Source organism: Schistocerca piceifrons, chromosome 5, assembly GCF_021461385.2.
Source record: "Schistocerca piceifrons isolate TAMUIC-IGC-003096 chromosome 5, iqSchPice1.1, whole genome shotgun sequence".
Lineage (NCBI taxonomy): Eukaryota > Metazoa > Arthropoda > Insecta > Orthoptera > Acrididae > Schistocerca > Schistocerca piceifrons.
Genome location: NC_060142.1, coordinates 82,429,424 through 82,448,470, shown reverse-complemented (window position 1 = coordinate 82,448,470; position 19,047 = coordinate 82,429,424). Strand labels below are relative to the sequence as shown.

Sequence of the window (19,047 nt, the reverse complement as noted above, 5' to 3'; positions counted from 1 at the left end):
CATACTTGTCAGTTTTGATATAGTGTCTTTGTTCACGATGGTTCCAGTTGATGAAGCTCTCTCCCATATAGCCAATATGTTCCCTACTGATATAGTAGCCTTGTTCCAACACTGTCTATCCTCAACCTATTTTCAGTATAATGGTGAATTTTATGAACAGATCGATGGGGTAGCCATGGGAAGTCCCCTAAGTCCCGCAATTGCGAATTTATTCATGGAATATTTTGAACATCAAGCATTGCAGCCGGCCAAAAAAAGCCCCTCGAAGTGGTATCGGTATGTGGATGATACCTTTGTAATATGGAATCATGAGGAAGAAGACTTGAATGATTTTCTGGTACACTTAAATAGCATCAACCCAAAGATTAAATTTACTATGGAGAAGGAGAAGAATGGACAACTTAACTTCTTGGATGTATCAGTTATCAAACGGGCGGATGGGACCTTAGGCCATAAGGTCTACAGGAAAGGTACACATACCGATCGCTACCTCCATAAGAACTCAAACCACCACCCTAGGCAAAAGAGGGGGGTCATAAAAACACTAGTGGATAGGGCCAATAATATTTGTGAACCAGGCTACTTACAAGAAGAACTAAATCATTTACGAATGGCCTTTGCGAAAAATGGTTATACAAAAAACGAGATTAATCGAGCACTTCACCCAAATAGAAAAATGCCTAAAAATAGGAGACAGCAACAACCATCAGCTGGAAAAGTATTTCTTCCGTTCATCCATAATATCACGGATCGCATTGGAAAAGTACTAGCCAAGTGTCAGGTAGAGACCATTTTTAGACCTACTAAGAAAATTAGTGAATGCCTAAGATCAACAAAAGATGCTCGTCACCCCCTAGCCACCCCAGGGGTATATAAAATTCCGTGTAGTTGCGGCAGGGTTTACATAGGAACTACCAAAAGAAGCATCAATACACGGTTGACGGAGCACAAAAGAAACTGTCGCTTGGGACATATCGACAAATCGGCAGTAGCGGAACATGTTTTTAAGGATGGAGATCACGACATAAAAATTTGGTGAAACAAGCGTGCTAGCGAGGACGTCGCACTATTATACACGTATGTATAGAGAGGCAATTGAAATCCACAAACATCAATACAATTTTAATCGTAAAGAAGAAGGATTAAAATCGGATAAGATATGGCGGTCGACGTTGCATCAATCACGTGACAATCGATTGCCTGCAATCGAGAGAACAGACGATAGCCAGAGATAGCTGCACATCGACGCCATGTGACGTGTGGTGGCGCCCCCTACGATCTCTATATAAGCGGCGGCCCCAGCTCCTAGCAGCCAGTCGTCGACTCACCTCGGAAGATGTTCTCCGTAGTTGAGAACGAAACGTCAGGGAGAAGAAGTTCTACAGATCGACCACGGCAACTTAGCCCGGAAGAGTTTACTGATAAATATTACGGTGACTCTTCACCTTCGATCACAACAGTTTATAAGTGGTTTGAAAATTTTCGGAGTGACCATATGGGCACAAGTGGTACTGAACGTTCTGGACCCCTGTGGAGGTTACAACTCCAGAAATCATTGATAAAATCCATGATATGGTGATGGTTAACAAAATAATTAAGGTGCGTGAGATTGCTAGTGCTGTGGGCATCTCGAATGAACGGGTACATAATATTTTGCATAAACATTTGGTCATGAGACAGCTACCGCAAGATGGATTCGGCGATTGCTCACGCTTGATCAAAAACGGAATCGTGTGAAGTGTTGCAAGGATGGTTTGCAGCTGTTCAGGAATAATCCGCAGGACTTTAAGCGTCGTTTCGTCACTGTGGATGAAACGGATACATTACTATACTCCTGATGCCAAACAACAATCTAAACAATGGGTTACCAAGGGGGAATCTGCACCAAAAAAGGCGAAGATCATTTCTTCGGCCGGAAAGGTTATGGGACTGTCTTTTGGGATTCGCAAGGGATAATCCTCGTCGACTATCTGGAAAAGGGTAAAACTATTACAGGTGCATATTATTCATCGTTATTGGACCGTTTGAAAACCGAACTGCAAGAAAAACGCCGGCGATTGGACCGCAAAAAAGACCTTTTCCATCACGACAGTGTACCAGTACACACCTCAGCAGTTGTAGTCGCCAAATTAATGGAAAATTGGATTCAAACTCGCTTCATATCCCCCCTGTTTTCCAGACTTGGCTCCCTCGGACTACTATTTGTTCCCCAATTTGAAGAAATGGCTGGCGGGACAAAGATTTTTTTCAAACGAGGAGGTGATTGCAGCAACTAATAGCTATTTTGCAGACTTGGACAATTCCTGTTATTCTGAAGGGATCAACAAATTAGAACAGCGTTTGACGATGTGTATAAGTCTAAATAAGGTTTACCCTAAACACGTAAGTAGTTTTTATTTTTGCACGGGCTTTTAAAACGCCCCACGTACATCAATAAACCGGCAGCTTGCCTATCCCCCTGAGTGCGAGAAATGAAAGAAAAACGTATCACGTTCACGCTTGGGAGTATTCACTTTGCTAACAATGGCAAGTGCATGTAAGTCGCACAATAAAAGGTGTCCGATGGGTCCTTTGTTCGGTTTCGTCACGTATCGGATTTTTCCGGAACACTTCCATGTCGACTTCACTTTTTTTTTTCCTTCCATTTCTTCCAACGCCATTGACCTCGCAGATGTAGTGTCAAAATTGAGCGGAGAAGTTAAACGTTGCAGTTTCTGTTGGTAGCGTCGAACGCCGATTACGTCAGCATTTCCCCTCACACGTATCCGCCCACTGCAAAGACCAACCTTGTCATTTAGCTTTGTGTTCACTGTTTTCAGCAACTGTTTTTGAAGAATGCTGATGTGAAGAAATAGCACACTAGTCGTGTTAAAAATTGTTTTTAACGTAACTGGTGTACTATTTCTTCACATTGCAATCGGACTTCTTTTTTGTACCACCTATACTTGCTTCACACAGTCAAAGAGAAAGATTGGACGTGATAAAAGCTCAAAAAGTAGGTAGACAACGTAAAGTTATGTTGCACAGTTTCAGATATTTACCGAAAATTGCGGAAAAAATACAATATGAAGTAATAATATTAGCCCTCGATATTGCTATTTCGTTATTGGTATTTCGAGAAAAAATATATCGCCTATCTATATAGATATTTTTTGGAAGAAATATCGATATTTTATCAGCAGCCCTAGTTGAGGGCACCACAGTCCATCACGTCACGCCGGTTACGACATTAACTCTGGTAACGCCAACATCTCGGCTGAAAATGGTCGATCGTCATTCTTACGGTGCAACGTTGACATAAAAAATTTATGTAATTTAACACCTTATTCGTTTCTGTTAAAATTATTACGGTTTCATAAATCTCAATAGCCTCTACAGGGCGTTACAAAAAGGTACGGCCAAACTTTCAGGAAACATTCCTCACACACAAAGAAAGAAAATATGTTATGTGGACATGTGTCCGGAAACGCTTACTTTCCATGTTAGAGCTCATTTTATTACTTCTCTTCAAATCACATTAATCATGGAATGGAAACACACAGCAACAGAACGTACCAGCGTGACTTCATACACTTTGTTATAGGAAATGTTCAAAATGTCCTCCGTTAGCGAGGATACATGCATCCACCCTCCGTCGCATGGAATCCCTGATGCGCTGATGCAGCCCTAGAGAATGGCGTATTGTATCACAGCCGTCCACAATACGAGCACGAAGAGTCTCTACATTTGGTACCGGGATTGCGTAGACAAGAGCTTTCAAATGCCCCCATAAATGAAAGTCAAGAGGGTTGAGGTCAGGAGAGCGTGGAGGCCATGGAATTGGTCCGCCTCTACCAATCCATCGGTCACCGAATCTGTTGTTGAGAAGCGTACGAACACTTCGACTGAAATGTGCAGGAGCTCCATCGTGCATGAACCACATGTTGTGTCGTACTTGTAAAGGCACATGTTCTAGCAGCACAGGTAGAGTATCCCGTATGAAATCATGATAACGTGCTCCATTGAGTAGGTGGAAGAACATGGGGCCCAATCAAGACATCACCAACAATGCCTCCCCACACGTTCACAGAAAATCTGTGTTGATGACGTGATTGCACAATTGCGTGCGGATTCTCGTCAGCCCACTCATATTGATTGTGAAAATTTACAATTTGATCACGTTGGAATGAAGCCTCATCCGTAAAGAGAACATTTGCACTGAAATGAGGATTGACACATTGTTGGATGAACCATTCGCAGAAGTGTACCCGTGGAGGCCAATCAGCTGCTGATAGTGCCTGCACACACTGTACATGGTACGGAAACAACTGGTTTTCCCGTAGCACTCTCCATACAGTGACGTGGTCAACGTTACCTTGTACAGCAGCAACTTCTCTGACGCTGACATTAGGGTTATCGTCAACTGCACGAAGAATTGCTTCGTCTATTGCAGGTGTCCTCGTCGTTCTAGGTCTTCGTCAGTCGCGAGTCATAGGCTGGAATGTTCCGTGCTCCCTAAGACGCCGATCAATTGCTTCGAACGTCTTCCTGTCGGGACACCTTCGTCCTGGAAATCTGTCTCGATACAAACGTACCGCGCCACGGCTATTGCCCCGTGCTAATCCGTACATCAAATGAGCATCTGCCAACTTCGCATTTGTAAACATTGCACTGACTGCAAAACCACGTTCGTGATGAACACTAACCTGTTGATGCTACGTACTGATGTGCTTGATGCTAGTACTGTAGAGCAATGAGTCGCGTGTCAACACAAGCACCGAAGTCACCATTGCCTTCCTTCAGTTGGGCCAACTGACGGTGAATCGAGGAAGTACAGTACATACTGACGAAACTAAAATGAGCTCTAACATGGAAATTAAACGTTTCCGGACACATGTCCACATAACATCTTTTCTTTATTTGTGTGTGAGGAATGTTTCATGAAAGTTTGGCCGTACCTTTTTGTAACACCCTGTATATACATTGATATGCCCAGTCGTTGTGGCCGAACGGTTCTAGGCACTTCAGTCCGGAACCTCGCTGCTGCTACGGTCGCAGGTTCGAATCCTGCCTCGGGCATGGATAGTGTGATGTCCTTAGGTTAGTTAGGTTTAAGTAGCTCTAAGTCTAGAGGACTGATGACCTCAGATGTTAAGTCCCATAGTGCTCAGAGCCATTTAAACCATTTGAATTACATTGATATGACGCTCGTCATTTTTTGACGATACGACGCTCGTTTTGACATGACGCTCGTCTCACTGAATTTTATTTCACGATCACCCTCTTGGTAAACAAGTCCCGCTACGGCTGATTTGTCCTTATGTCCCAGGCGGCAATTCCTCCTGTGTTCAACCAGACGAGTGTTTACACTCCTTTTTCTGGTACCAGTGTCAACCAGTCCACAACTACAAGGAATTTTACATACACCCGGTGTAGCCAAGGTATGTTGTGTATCCTTTCACGATCTTAAACATTCTTTTAACTTCCATGGTGCGTCTGAAGGTAGAGCCCACACCATGCTTGCTCTTCACTTTCCCAATGCGATCTGTAATCGTATTAATGAACGGCTGCAAAACTTTCCCTTGGACAGCTGCTGTTTCTCGTTGTACTGATTCTCTTCCTAGAGCGAAGTGCTCTACCTAGGTCTTAATCACACCTCTTTTGTGTCTGGTGTGGTGGTTAGAATCTTTATGAAGCTAACGGTCATTATATACTCTATGGCCCAACGTCCCGTCGCCTCGCTTGATAACAGACATTTCCAAAAAATTCATATGGCCATTACCTTCAGACCCACCATGAAAATAAAAGAATATTTAAGATCAGCAAAAGATACACTCCTTTGGCTACAACAGGCGTATATAAAATTTCTTGTGGTTGTGGACTGGTTTATATTGGTGCCACAAAAAGAGTGTTAAGATCCGTCTGGCTGAGCAAGAGGAACTGCCGCCCGGGACATACGGATAAATCGGCCGTCGCGGAACATGTTTACCAAGAGGGTGATCATAAAATAAAATTCTGTGAGGCGAACGTCATATCGAAAACATCGCACTGCAATGCGTGCATGTATGGAGAGGCTATTGAGGTTTATAAACACAGTAATAAATTTAACAGAAAAGAGGAAGGCGTTAAACTTGATAAAATGTAGATGTCGATGTTGCACTGTAAGAATGACGATCGATTACTTTCAATCGAGAATGTTGGCATTACCAGAGATACTTTCGTCACCGACCTCATGTAATGTACTATGGTGCCCTCTGCACTGCCTATATATTCGGCGCTTTGTTCGAGTTCTAGTTGCAGTTCGCCGCTTTACCCGTGAAGGTCGCGCCCGCAATCGGAGAAGAAACGTTAGGGGAAAGTTTTATGCATCAACCACGCCCTGTCAGCCAGGCAGTTTTAAACGAAGTCAGTACCGGCCGTGGAATCCCACACTGTATGATCATGTAGGGACTTCTGGTAATATACCCTCGGTTCGCTACCACGCCACTTGGAGCGCTGCAAGTCTATTAGTCCATCATCTCACTCTTTTATTGGCAGATTTTTTTTTGGGCTTCACGTTCATTATCGTTTCATGGTTAACAGAAGTTGGTTTCATCACAGTGCGCTTCTGATCACGACTTCTCATGTGTACTGCACTCTTTGAATAGCATTGTAAATAGGGTACTCGTATTCAAATGACGTTCTTCTCTCATCAGTAATATTAAGTGGGCTGAAAGATTCAGTGGCCCACTGGACCCACATGAACAAAATAACGGTCAATGCGGAAAAAACCAAAGTTATTGTCTTCACACGTCGGAGATCCATCGTCAATGACCGCCTGCGGATATCAGACCAGCCACTCCCCTGGGCAACAACTGTAAAATACCTGGGAGTGCATCTAGACGCCAAACTGTTGTATAGTCATCACATTATGGAGAAGAAGACGTCTGGCCTCAAAATGCTGGGAGCTCTCCTCCCCTTTCTGAAGAGCTCATACCTCAGCCAACGCACGAAACTCCAGTTGTACCATGCCACAGTCGAACCATCTATTTTGTATGGATCGACCTCTTGGGGTACTACGTGTGCCACTAACTACAAGAAGTTACAGGTTGTACAAAGCAGATGCCTACGATGGATCACTGGAGCCCAATGGTGGATCCGAAATCATGACATTCATCGACCCTTAAGCGAATCTTACCTCTCAGACAAGGTCAAGGAGAAGGCACGAACTTTATTTCGGAAGTTGGACATGATACGTGACAGTACACCACAACTCGCCACAGTAGGTACGGTAGAACCCTTACGCAACCACAAATATAAAGTACCGAAGGCGATAGTATTTGAGCCTCCGTAAATGATATCCCTACGTAATTCTCCATAATTTAAGGACTATCGTCCTTTAGCACTTCTACACACATGTTTTCAAACACATACCAAAAGCAGCGAGTTAAAGGACCCTTCTGTGTGCCCAAACTAAAGCTGAAAGAAGAATAAATAAATAAAGAGAAAATTTTTACCCCTTCCATTCCCTACAGAAGTAAAAATCAACGAAGTTGATCAGACTTCAGCACCACCACAAAAAAAAAAGAAAGATTCAAAATTTGTTTTCGTTTCATATGAAACAGAAGCTGCTTTCGTTGCATGATATTCTGTTATTTCTTACGAAATTGAGTGTGAACTGCTCGATTTAAATGCATTCTAAGTATAGTGTTCTTATTATACGTTAGTTTTGTTTGCATCAGTTTCCCGCACTTTCTTGCATTTCATGGAGAACTCTATGTGAGCAGGTTTCGACAGTATTGATATTCGACTTTATCATATTTGTCACGGAATGGGTGTGTAATTCTGCTTGCGTCTTGTCACAGAGCGCCATCGTTTCGCAGTGTCTTGCAGAGTGTGGATCCAGATGTAGATAAGGGGGCCCTGCGCTTTGTAGTTTTAGTGTCAAAGCATTCTTCCCTGCACATGTAAAAAATGCGACACTATTACGCAAATGTTTTCACATGTTATTAACGTGCCCGCGGTAACTGAGTGGTCAGCGCGACGGAATGTCAATCATAAGGGCCCGGGTTCGATTCCCGGCTGGGTCGGAGATTTTCTCCGCTCAGGGACTGGGTGTTGTGCTGTCCTAATCATCATCATTTCATCGGCATCGACGCGCAAGACGCCGAAGTGGCGCCAAATCGAAAGACTTGCACCCGGCGAACGGTCTACCCGACAGGAGGCCCTAGTCACACGATACTATAATCAGTACTTTTAGCAGAAATCAATGAAAATTTCGGTGGCCTCCACTAAATGCGAATTCCCCCACAGTAGCTGAGTGGACAGCGCGCCGGCTTGTCATGCTGGGGGTCCGGGTTCGACTCCCGGCTGGGTTGGAGATTTCCTCCGCTCAAGAACTGGTTGTTTGTGTAGTCTTCTTCATCATCATCATCGACGCGCAGGTCATCCAAGTGGCGGCAGATCAAAAGACTTGCACCAGGCGATCGGGTCTACCCGCTGGGAGGCCCTCGCCACATTACATTTCTTTTAATTTCATTTCATTAAATGCGAAATTATGAAAAACGGATGGTAACAAAAATAACGTAGGATACGCGCAGTATACTTATAGCGCATTTAAATTCGAGCGTTCACACACGGATTCGTAAGCAATGATAAATAGACATGAGTCTACAGATTATCATTTGACGAAACTAGTTTTTACTTCATAAGAAACAGAAACAAATACGGAATCATTTACCGGACCAAGTATTGCGTACGAGAGCAAAAATTAAGCAGACTACGAGCAACATATTTGCGTTGCAGTTCAAAGAGTGCAATACGCGCAAGAAGGTCGTAATCAGGGACGTAATTTCCACTTGATAAGTCACACGGTCGAAATTGCAAAACTAGATTTTGCAAATAAATGCAGTTTACTACCAGACCCACCCATTAAGTACAAATAAAAACTATTACCATCTGGTACTCGTATTTCGAAAAGTAGTAATACGAATTTACGCGCCATATTTCTCTCATTCAAAGTTAATTGCCACGCCACTTGGAGCGCTGCTGTAGTTCTCTGTTTCTGTGTCGCAACCAGGGCCTTGCACTTCTGGTACTTTGGTGTTCTGCGACTCTGTTGCCGCACGTTGCACGAAACCAAAGGCCAGTTTATACTACCGATCAAAAGTATCCGGTCATCCCTATGTCGTGCGGAATTAAGCAACAGATGCACGTGAGACTTATCCGCCAACATACAACGAGGTGGTTGGGTTACTGTGTTGGCAATAGAGAACCAGTGCCAACAGAATTGATCGGTTACGAGATGCCGGCCGTGTGACCGAGAGGTTCTAGGCGCTTCAGCCTGGAACCGCGTGACCGCTACGATCGCAAGTTCGAATCCTGCCTCGGGCATGGATGTGTGTGATGTCCTTAGGTTAGTTAGGTTTAAGTAGTTCTACGTTCTAGGGGACTGACGACCTCAGATGTTGAGTCCCATAGTGTTCAGAGCCATTTGAACCATTTTTGGTTATGAGAGCTCAGTGACTTCGGACGTGTATTAGTCATGGATGTCACCTGACAGAAGGGGCTCCCCATCGCAGCTAGCCCAGTGGATAGACCGTCTAAACCTAAACACAGATCAAGCATGAAAACAGGAAGAAGGTGTACTGAACTGTGAAAAAAGAAGCAAAATAGAAACAGGAATGGTTCAAGTACGAGATGTGCAACATCGAGCGAATTACAAGAATCGCCGCGTAGTGGTTATGTGGCCACGGGGTTGGACTGCAAAGCGGGAGGTCCGTGTTCAAACCTCCCTTGTGCCCCTTTTTTTCACAATATCCCGAACTTTACGTGCGGTTATTTGACGTGTCTGTTCTTCTACTGTAGTCGTGGCAATTGCCGCAGTATACATTGGTTATGGAATATGAGGCATGTGGTAAGAATCTATTACTGTCGCAAGTAAATGTTGTAAACAGTGACAGCAGGTGAGATGCTACAGCCGGCCGTGGTGGCCGAGCGGTTCTAGGCGCTACAGTGTGGAACCGCGCGACCGCTACGATCACAGGTTCGAATCCTGCCTCGGGCATGGATGTGTGTAATGTCCTTAGGTTATTTAGGTTTAAGTAGTTCTAAGTTCTAGGGGACTGATGACCTCAGAAGTTAAGTCCCATAGTGCTCAGAGCCATTTTGAGATGCTACATAGACAAACAGGTGAGAACTATGTTGCAACAAAGGAAGAGACAAAACCTACAGAAATGGACGCGAGAGTCATAACATGTGGTACTTGTGTAGAAGAAATAGGAGGTACGTACTTGTGGAGGTCCCTTCCTTATACCTCGCTGTTGCAAACGGACGTTACATCACGACACAGACACAAATTTGAATACAGTGAGCAGAAACGTCAATGACCGGACGAACAGTTCATAATTTTGTGGAAAAAAGAAGTATATAGGGCACGAAGGAGGTTTTAACACGGATCTCCCTCTTCAGAGTCCGTGACCACATAACCACGACGCTGTTGCTGTTCAAATATTGCACATCTGGGGCTTGGATGGTTCGCCGTTTCTATTTTTCCTTCTTCTTTCGCAGTGGAGCACAGATTCTTCCTATTTTCACGCTGATCTGTGTTCAGTTTTTGACGGTCCATCCACTGAACCATTTTACCACAAAATCTGACGGGGTTGCGATGGGAGTTTCCCTCGCGAGTAACAGAACGATCACGGATATTTCAAGTCTCCTAAAGCTGCCCAAGTAGAGTGTTGGTAGAGTGGACTGGAAACGCGAAGCACCAACCACAATTACACCAAGACCAGGCTGAACTCATTTGCTGACGGACAGGGACCGTCGAGGATTGTGGCAGGGGGTTGTAAAAAATTGCACGAAATCACCTGAAGGAATCACTGTTCCAAAAAGCTACCAATAGTCCAGTTAGCACAATAATTGTGCCTTGGTAGTTAACAACAGTGAGATACAAAGGTCGAGCAGCTCCTCATAAGGCAGTCAATGTGAAGAGACGCGCAGGGTAGTTTAAACAGCGATGGCATGGACAGTGGACGAAGGTAAACGATTAATTTCGAGAAATCCTGCTATACCCAGTGACAATCCTATGGGAGAGTTTGGGTTTGGTGGATACCCGGAGAAAGTTACCTGCGATCATATGTAGTGCCGACCCTGATGTACCGAAGAGGTGGTATTACGGTATGTGGGTGTTTTTCATGTTTAGGGCGTGATCCCTTTTTGCGTTTAAGAAAACGCTAAATGCGGAAGGACATGAAGACGTTTCACAGCACTGTGCACTGCTTACAGTACAGTAACAGTTCGGAAACGATGATTGGCTGTATCAGCATGTCGCTGTACCCTTTCGTAAAGCAGAATCTGTGAGGCAAAGCTTTGTGGACAACCGGAAACGAACTGTCCAGCTCAAAGTCCCGCCCTCGGGTTAAGGGAATACCGGTGGGGTGAGTTAGAACGTCGATTCGTTCCAGACATCAACGTCCAACATGACTACCTTCACTGGTTTCGGCTGTTGAGGAAGACTGGGCCACCTTTGCTATCGCAAACCAACAACCTAACGTGAACTTTCGCTTTCTGCAAACTTCGCTGTTTTGTGGCTTTCAGCGGTAGTACCCAGGAGCAGGGCATTTCGTTCCACAAGGCAAGAATTCAGTTTCGGAGATGTTTACGCCACGCCACATTCCACAAAATTTATTATCATTATCATTATTATTACTGGCATTGTGTATCACGGTTAGTAAGAATTTCTTGAAGGTTAAAACCAATTTTGTCAAAATTACGAATTTACTAACATTTACTGTAGGTCTGTTTAGGTTTTGAAGCTAATCTCAATAAATACCTGCACATACAGGATGAACCCCAAATACACAAAGTTTTGCAAGTTGTTAATGGTGTACAGCAATCAGCCACAAATTGGTTTTAGCTTACTTAACACATCATTACCGGTTTCGAATTTTTCACAATTCATCATCAGACGGTTTTTCACCCTTTCATCGAAACAAATTATACACTGGTCTCCTGTGATTTGCCCTAGGATAAAGAATAATTCACTATTATAAACTTGTAATCAAATGGGTGCACTACATATTTGTGTTGGAGTGCAACTTACATGAAATGCCCATCTGGCGCGTTTGTTCTTACAGTTTTCTTGCAATGAAATACATTCCCAAGGATGCTTTTACTTTGACACTCACAAACGTTGCACTGCATTGGAAACCATTTTCGTTCAGTCACTAAACGAATTGTCACTGTTCAATTGAATCTAGGACATTAAATGCAGACAGAAACAAATACATGGGATTCAGTGAATTATAGTACCACAAAGTTGCATAAAATAACGACAGAGGTACACCGTCAACAATCTGTCTCATATAACAGCCTCAGTCTCCAATCACGTCTTTATTTAACAACATTGCATTTTGTAGATTGTTCGGGGTCGTTTTCTGAACGTTTAGGTATGAGGGACCCTTAGTCTCCATTGGCTCATTAGAGAGTAATTGCTTTTTGTTTGATTTCCTACCCCATTTATCGCTGTATCCGTGTTGCACTGAAAATACCTGCATTACAGTTCAAATACCGGAGGTGTGCACAGTGCGTCTTGTTTGGAGACAAACCTTTTCGAGCCACTTACGGTAGTTGCCGCTGACAACAGCAACACTATTCACCCTGCAGCGTGCATTTGCTTTGCCTCGCATTTGCTTTTCCAGCAGTATTAGCTGGACATTAACAGTATACACAACAATGTGGATAGGCTTACTGATGAAGAATTGACCAATATGTACTCTGTGTGTCGCTTCACTTAATGCATTGACAGAACGGAGCATTGATGCTTTGCTTACAAGGGAACCTCCCCATCGCACCCCCCTCAGATTTAGTTATAAGTTGGCACAGTGGATAGGCCTTGAAAAACTGAACACAAATCAACCGAGAAAACAGGAAGAAGTTATGTGGAACTACGAAAAACTAAGCAAAATATACAAACTGAGTAGTGCATGTGCAAGATAAGCAACATCAAGGATAGGGTGAGTTCAGGAGCGCCGTGGTCCCGTGGTTAGCGTGAGCAGCTGCGGAACGAGAGGTCCTTGGTTCAGGTCTTCCCTCGGGTGAAAAGTTTAATTTTTTATTTTCAGTTCATGTGACAAGCTCTTATGTTTTGATCACGTTTTTGGGAGTGATTATCACATCCACAAGAAAACCTAAATCGGGCAAGGTAGAAGAATTTTTTTACCCATTCGCCAAGTGTACAAGTTAGGTGACGCACATGCCGTCACCAGTGTCGTATAGAATATATCAGACGTGTTTTCCTGTGGAGGAATCGGTTGACCTATGACCTTGCGATCAAATGTTTTCGATTCCCATTGGGGAGCACGTCCTTTCGGCTACTAATCGCACGGTTTTGCGGTGCGGTCGCAAAACACAAACACTGAACTTATTACAGAGAACAGAGACGTCAGTGAACCAAGAGACAGATCATAACTTTGCGAAAATAAAGATAGTAAACTTTTCACTCAGGGAAGACTTGAATCAAGGGCCTCTCATTCCGCAGCTGCTCACGCTAACCATGGGACCACGGCGCTCCTGAACTCACCCTATCCTTGATGTTGCTTATGTTGCACATGCACAACTCAGTTAGTATATTTTGCTTATTTTTTCATAGTTCCACACAACTTCTTCCTGTTTTCTCGATTGATCTGTGTTCAATTTTTCAAGGGCTATCCACTGTGCCAACTTATAACTAAATCTGAGGGGGGTGCGATGGGGAGGTTCCCTTGTTAGATGCACCGACGGCAACCACATCACAGTACTTTTTCACGTGGCTGAGGGCATTACTATGTCTTCTGTATTGTAGGCTTTGGTTATTTCACATCACAGGGTGTCTCAGTTTTGTAGATAGCAATCCAAATAATACATAATTACATTATCACTCTGTAAAAAATCAGCGGTGAACATGGGCCCCTTCTTTCAAAATACTCGGAAAATATCCATGAATAATCTCCGATATTTTGGCAGTGGGGTACGGCTTCACCTCAATGATGCACATTAACATTTCTGCGGTCACCAAATTTTCAGTTTGACATATGAATCCATCAACAGTCACTTTAGTAGACGTACAGTAATGAACAAGTGCGTTAAGAAGATAGGTTACGTAACGCGTCAGTAATGCACCAAAAGCATATCTCAGAATGGCATACATTCCAAAGGAGCAGGGAATGGAAGTAAATTCAAAAATGACTGTGAAATAAAAACAAATCAGTAACCAAACTAATAAAAGAAAAAAAAGTACATCTTTGGAGATTTGTGAAATGAAAATCTGCTGCCGGGGAAGTTCGGTACTGTGTTGCCTGACCTCATGCATTGTAACACGCTTCCACATTCCTTCGTTATGGTGTCGACAATGCTGTCGGGACATTCTACATCTACACAGATACTCCGCAAGCGTTGCGGAGGGTACCCTGTACCACTACTTGTCATTCCCCCTCCTGTTCCACTCACAAATAGAGCGAGGGAGAAACGAATATCTGTGCGCCACCGTATGAGCCCTAATTTCTCGTGTCTTCATGGTCCTTACGCGTGATGTATGTTGCCGCCAGTACAATCGTTCGGCAGTCAGCTTCAAATGCTGGTTCTCTAAACTTTCTCAGTAGTGTTCCTCGAAAAGAACGTCGTCTTCCCTCTAGGGATTCCCATTTGAGTTCTCAAAGCATCTCTGTAACACTTGCGTGTCGTTCGAGCCTACCGGTAACAAATCTAGAAGCCTATCACTGAATAGCTTCGACATCTTATTTCAGTCCGACCTGGTACGGATCCCAAACACTCGAGCAGTACTCAAGAATAGGCTGCACCAGCGTCCTCTATGCGGTCTGCTTTACAGCTGAACCACTCTTTCCTAAAATTCTCCCAATAAACCTAAGCTCACCATTTGCCTTCCCTCCCATAGTTTTCACTTGCTCGTTCCACCTCATATCGCTTGGAAACGTTACATCCAGATATTTGACTTGATTGTGTCACGCAGTTCACTAATAATACTGTATTCGAACATTACAGGTTTGCTTTTCCTACTCATGCACATTACTTTCATTTTTTCGCATTTGGGGTTGGCTGCTATTCATCACACCAACGGGAAATTTTGTCTAAGTCGTTTTGTGTCTTCCTACAGTCACTCAACTCCGACATCTTACCGTACACCAAGGTATCATCAACGAACAACCACAGATTGCTGCCCACCCTGTCCGCCCAATAATTTATGTATATAGAGAACAACGGTGGTCCATCCACACTTCTCTGGGGCACTCCTGACGATTTACGCTGCTGGCCATTAAAATTGCTACACCAAGAAGAAATGCAGATGATAAACGGATATTCATTGAACAAATATATTATACTAGAACTGACATGTGATTACATTTTCACGCAATTTGGATGCATAGATCCTGAGAAATCAGTACCCAGAACAACCACCTCTGGCCGTAATAACGGCCTTGATACGCCTGGGCATTGAGTCAAACAGAGCTTGGATGGCGTGTACAGGTACAGCTGCCCATGCAGCTACAACACGATACCACAGTTCATCATGAGTAGTGACTGGCTATTGTGACGAGGCAGTTGCTCGGCCACCATTGACCAGACGTTTTCAATTGGTGAGAGATCTGCAGAATGTGCTGGCCAGGGCAGCAGTCGAACATTTTCTGTATCCAGAAAGGCCCGTACAGGACCTGCAACATGCGGTCGTGCATTATCCTGCTGAAATGTAGGGCTTCGCAGGGATCGAATGAAGGGTAGAGCCACGGGTCGTAACACATCTGAAATGTAACGTCCACTGTTCAAAGTGCCGTCAATGCGAACAAGAGGTGACCGAGACGTGTAACCAATGGCACCCCATACCATCACGCCGGGTGATACGCCAGTATGGCGATGACGAATACACGCTTCCAATGTGCGTTCACCGTCCTGTCGCCAAACACGGATGTGACCATCATGATACTGTAAACGGAACCTGGATTCATCCGAAAAAATGACGTTTTGCCATTCGTGCACCCAGGTTCGTCGTTGAGTACACCATCGCAGGCGCTCTTGTCTGTGATGCAGCGTCGAGGATAACCGCAGCCATGGTCTCCGAGCTGATAGTCCATGCTGCTGCAAACGTCGTCGAACTGTTCGTGCAGATGGTTGTTGTATTGCAAACGTCCCCATCCGTTAACTCAGGGATCGAGACGTGGCTGCACGATGCGTTACAGCCATGCGGATAAGATACTTGTCATCTCGACTGCTAGTGATACGAGGCCGTTGGGATCCAGCACGGCGTTCCGTATTACCCTCCTGAACCCACCGATTCCATATTTTGCAAAGAGTCATTGGATCTCGACCAACGCGAGCAGCAGTGTCGCGATACGATAAACCGCAATCGCGATAGGCTTCAATCCGACCTTTATCAAAGTCGGAAACCTGATGGTACGTATTTCTCCTCCTTACACGAGGCTTCACAACAACGTTTCACCTGATAACGCCGGTCAACTGCTGTTTGCGTATGAGAAATCGGTTGGAAACTTTCCTCATGTCAGCACGTTGTAGATGTCGCCACCGGCGCCAACCTTGTGTGAATGCTCTGAAAAGCTAATCATTTGCGTATCACAGCATCTTCTTTCTGTCGGTTAAATTTCGCGTCTGTAAAACGTCATCTTCGTGGCGTAGCAATTTTGATGGCCAGTAGTGTATCCTTCTCTGATGAACACTCGCCGTCCAGGCCATGATAATGGGTTCTATTATTTAAGATGTCTTCGATCCACTTACATATCTGTGAACTTATTTCATATGCTCGTACCTAGGTTAACAGCCTGCAGTGGAGCATCGTGTCAAATGCTTTCCGGAAATCTAGAAATATGCAGTCTTCCTGTTGCCCTTCATCCATAGGTCTCAGTATGAGCGATGGTTTCTAAAACTATGCTGATTCGTGGACATAGGCTTTTTAGTCTCAAGAAAGTTATTATATTCGAACTGAGAATATGCTCAAGGATTTTGAATTGTGATACTGGTCTATAATTTTGCAGGTCTGTTCTTTTACCTTTCTTGCACACGCTTATAGCTGCGCCTTTTTCCAGTCGCTTGGGTCTTTGTGCTAGCAAGCTAGGTAAGGGGCCAATGATATAGCGTACTCTTTGTAAAATCGAGCTGGCATTCCATCTGGACCTGGTGATTTACACTCATGCTCATAAATTAAGGATAATTGCAGAACGTGGTGCCACACAACGTGTGCCACACAACGTGGCACTGCCACACTACGTGGCACTACACAAACTGGCGCTAATAGCATAAGCACATAGGGGACACATACAACACAGTTCTGTAAGTCCACGGTATTGGTGATAAGTTGACAAAACCGTCCCGAAACACATGTGCTACAAAACGCCACTGTTTCCTGCGCATGTACCTTGACATCAATATGGGATATGATCACCATGCACACGTAAAAAGGCCGCACAACGGGTTGGCATACTCTGGATCAGGTGATCGAGCAACTCCCATTCATGCACCAGTGCCTGTCGGAGCCCCTCAAGTGTCCTAGCGGTTTGAAGACGAGCAGCGATACGTCGACCGAGAGCATCGAAGACGTGCTCGATGGAGTTTAGGTTTGGAGAACAGGCAGGCCACTCCGTTCGCCTGCTATCTTCTGTTTCAAGGTACTCCTCCATGATGGTAGCTCGGTGGGGCCGTGCGTTATCATCCATCAGGAGGAAGGTGGGACACTGTGCACCCCTGAAAAGGCGGACATGCTGGTGCAAAATGACGTCCCGATACACCTCACCTGTTACAGTTTCTCTGTCAAAGACATGCAGGGGTGTACGTGCACCAATCATAAGCCCACCCCACACCATCAAACCACGACCTCCATACAGGTCCCTTTCAAGGACATTAAGGGGTTGGTATCTGGTTCCTGGTTCAGGCCAGATGAAAACTCGCCGAGAATCACTGTTCAGATTATACCTGGATTCGTCCGTGAACATAACCTGGGACCACTGTTCCAATGACCATGTACTGTGTTCTTGACACGAGGCTTTACAGGCACTCCTGTGACCAGGGTCAGTGGAATGCACCTTGCAGGTCTCCAGGCGAATAAACCATGTGTGTTCAGTCGCCTGTAGACTGTGTGTCTAGAGACAACTGTTCCAGTGGCTGTGGTAAGGTCCCGAGCAAGGCTACCTGCGGTACTCCGTGGCCGTCTGTGCGGGCACTGATTGTGAGATTACGGTCTTCTTGTGGTGATGTACACTGTGGACGTCCCGTACTGTAGCGCCTTGAAACGTTTCCTGTCTGCTGGAATCGTTGCCATAATCTTGAGATCACGCTTTGTGGCACACGGAGGGCCCGTGCTATGACCTGCTGTGTTTGACCAGCCTCCAGTCGCCCTAGTATTCTACCCCTTATAACGTCATCAATGTGTGTTCTTTGAGCCATTTTCAACACACAGTCACCATTAGCACGTCTGAAAACGTCTGCACACTTACTCGCTGCACCGTACTCTGACATGCACCAACACGCCTCTGCGTATGTGGACTGCTGCCAGCGCCACCGTGCGACGACCGGAGGTTAAATGCACCGCTTGATCATACCCCGAGGTGATTTAAACCCGTAAACCGCCCACCAGAGCGTTGTTTCAGCTTGTATCAGCATTATCCTTAATTTATGAGCATGACTGTATTTGTTTTCAAATTTTTCAGTTGTTTCTCTACGCCAGATATGCTTATTTGTATGTCGTCCATATGGGAGTCTGTCCGATGTCAGATGACGGTAAGTTTGTACGGTTCTCCTGTGTGAGCGATTTCTTGAACGTAAAATTTAAAACTTCGGCTATCGTTTTGTTATCTTCAACTGCCACACCATAGTGGTCAACAAGTGGCTGAATGGAAGCCTTAGACTGGCTTAGCGATTTTAGGTAAGACCAGATTCTCTTGGGGTCTCTGCCGGATCTTTTACTAAGGTGTGACGGTGGTTATGTTGTATGCTTCGCGCACAGATCTTGTCACACATGCCAGAATCTCTACTAACCTTCGATTGTCGTCATCTGTGGGTCCCCTTTCGGACCTAGAGTGCCACAGCCAC

General features: G+C 44.8%; 1 protein-coding gene across 1 annotated transcript in view; it reads right to left on the bottom strand.

Annotated features, from left to right (window-relative positions):
• Positions 1 to 19,047, bottom strand: part of LOC124798755 (breast cancer anti-estrogen resistance protein 3 homolog) — a 227,174-nt gene that overhangs the window by 80,500 nt on the left and 127,627 nt on the right. The window lies entirely within an intron of this gene.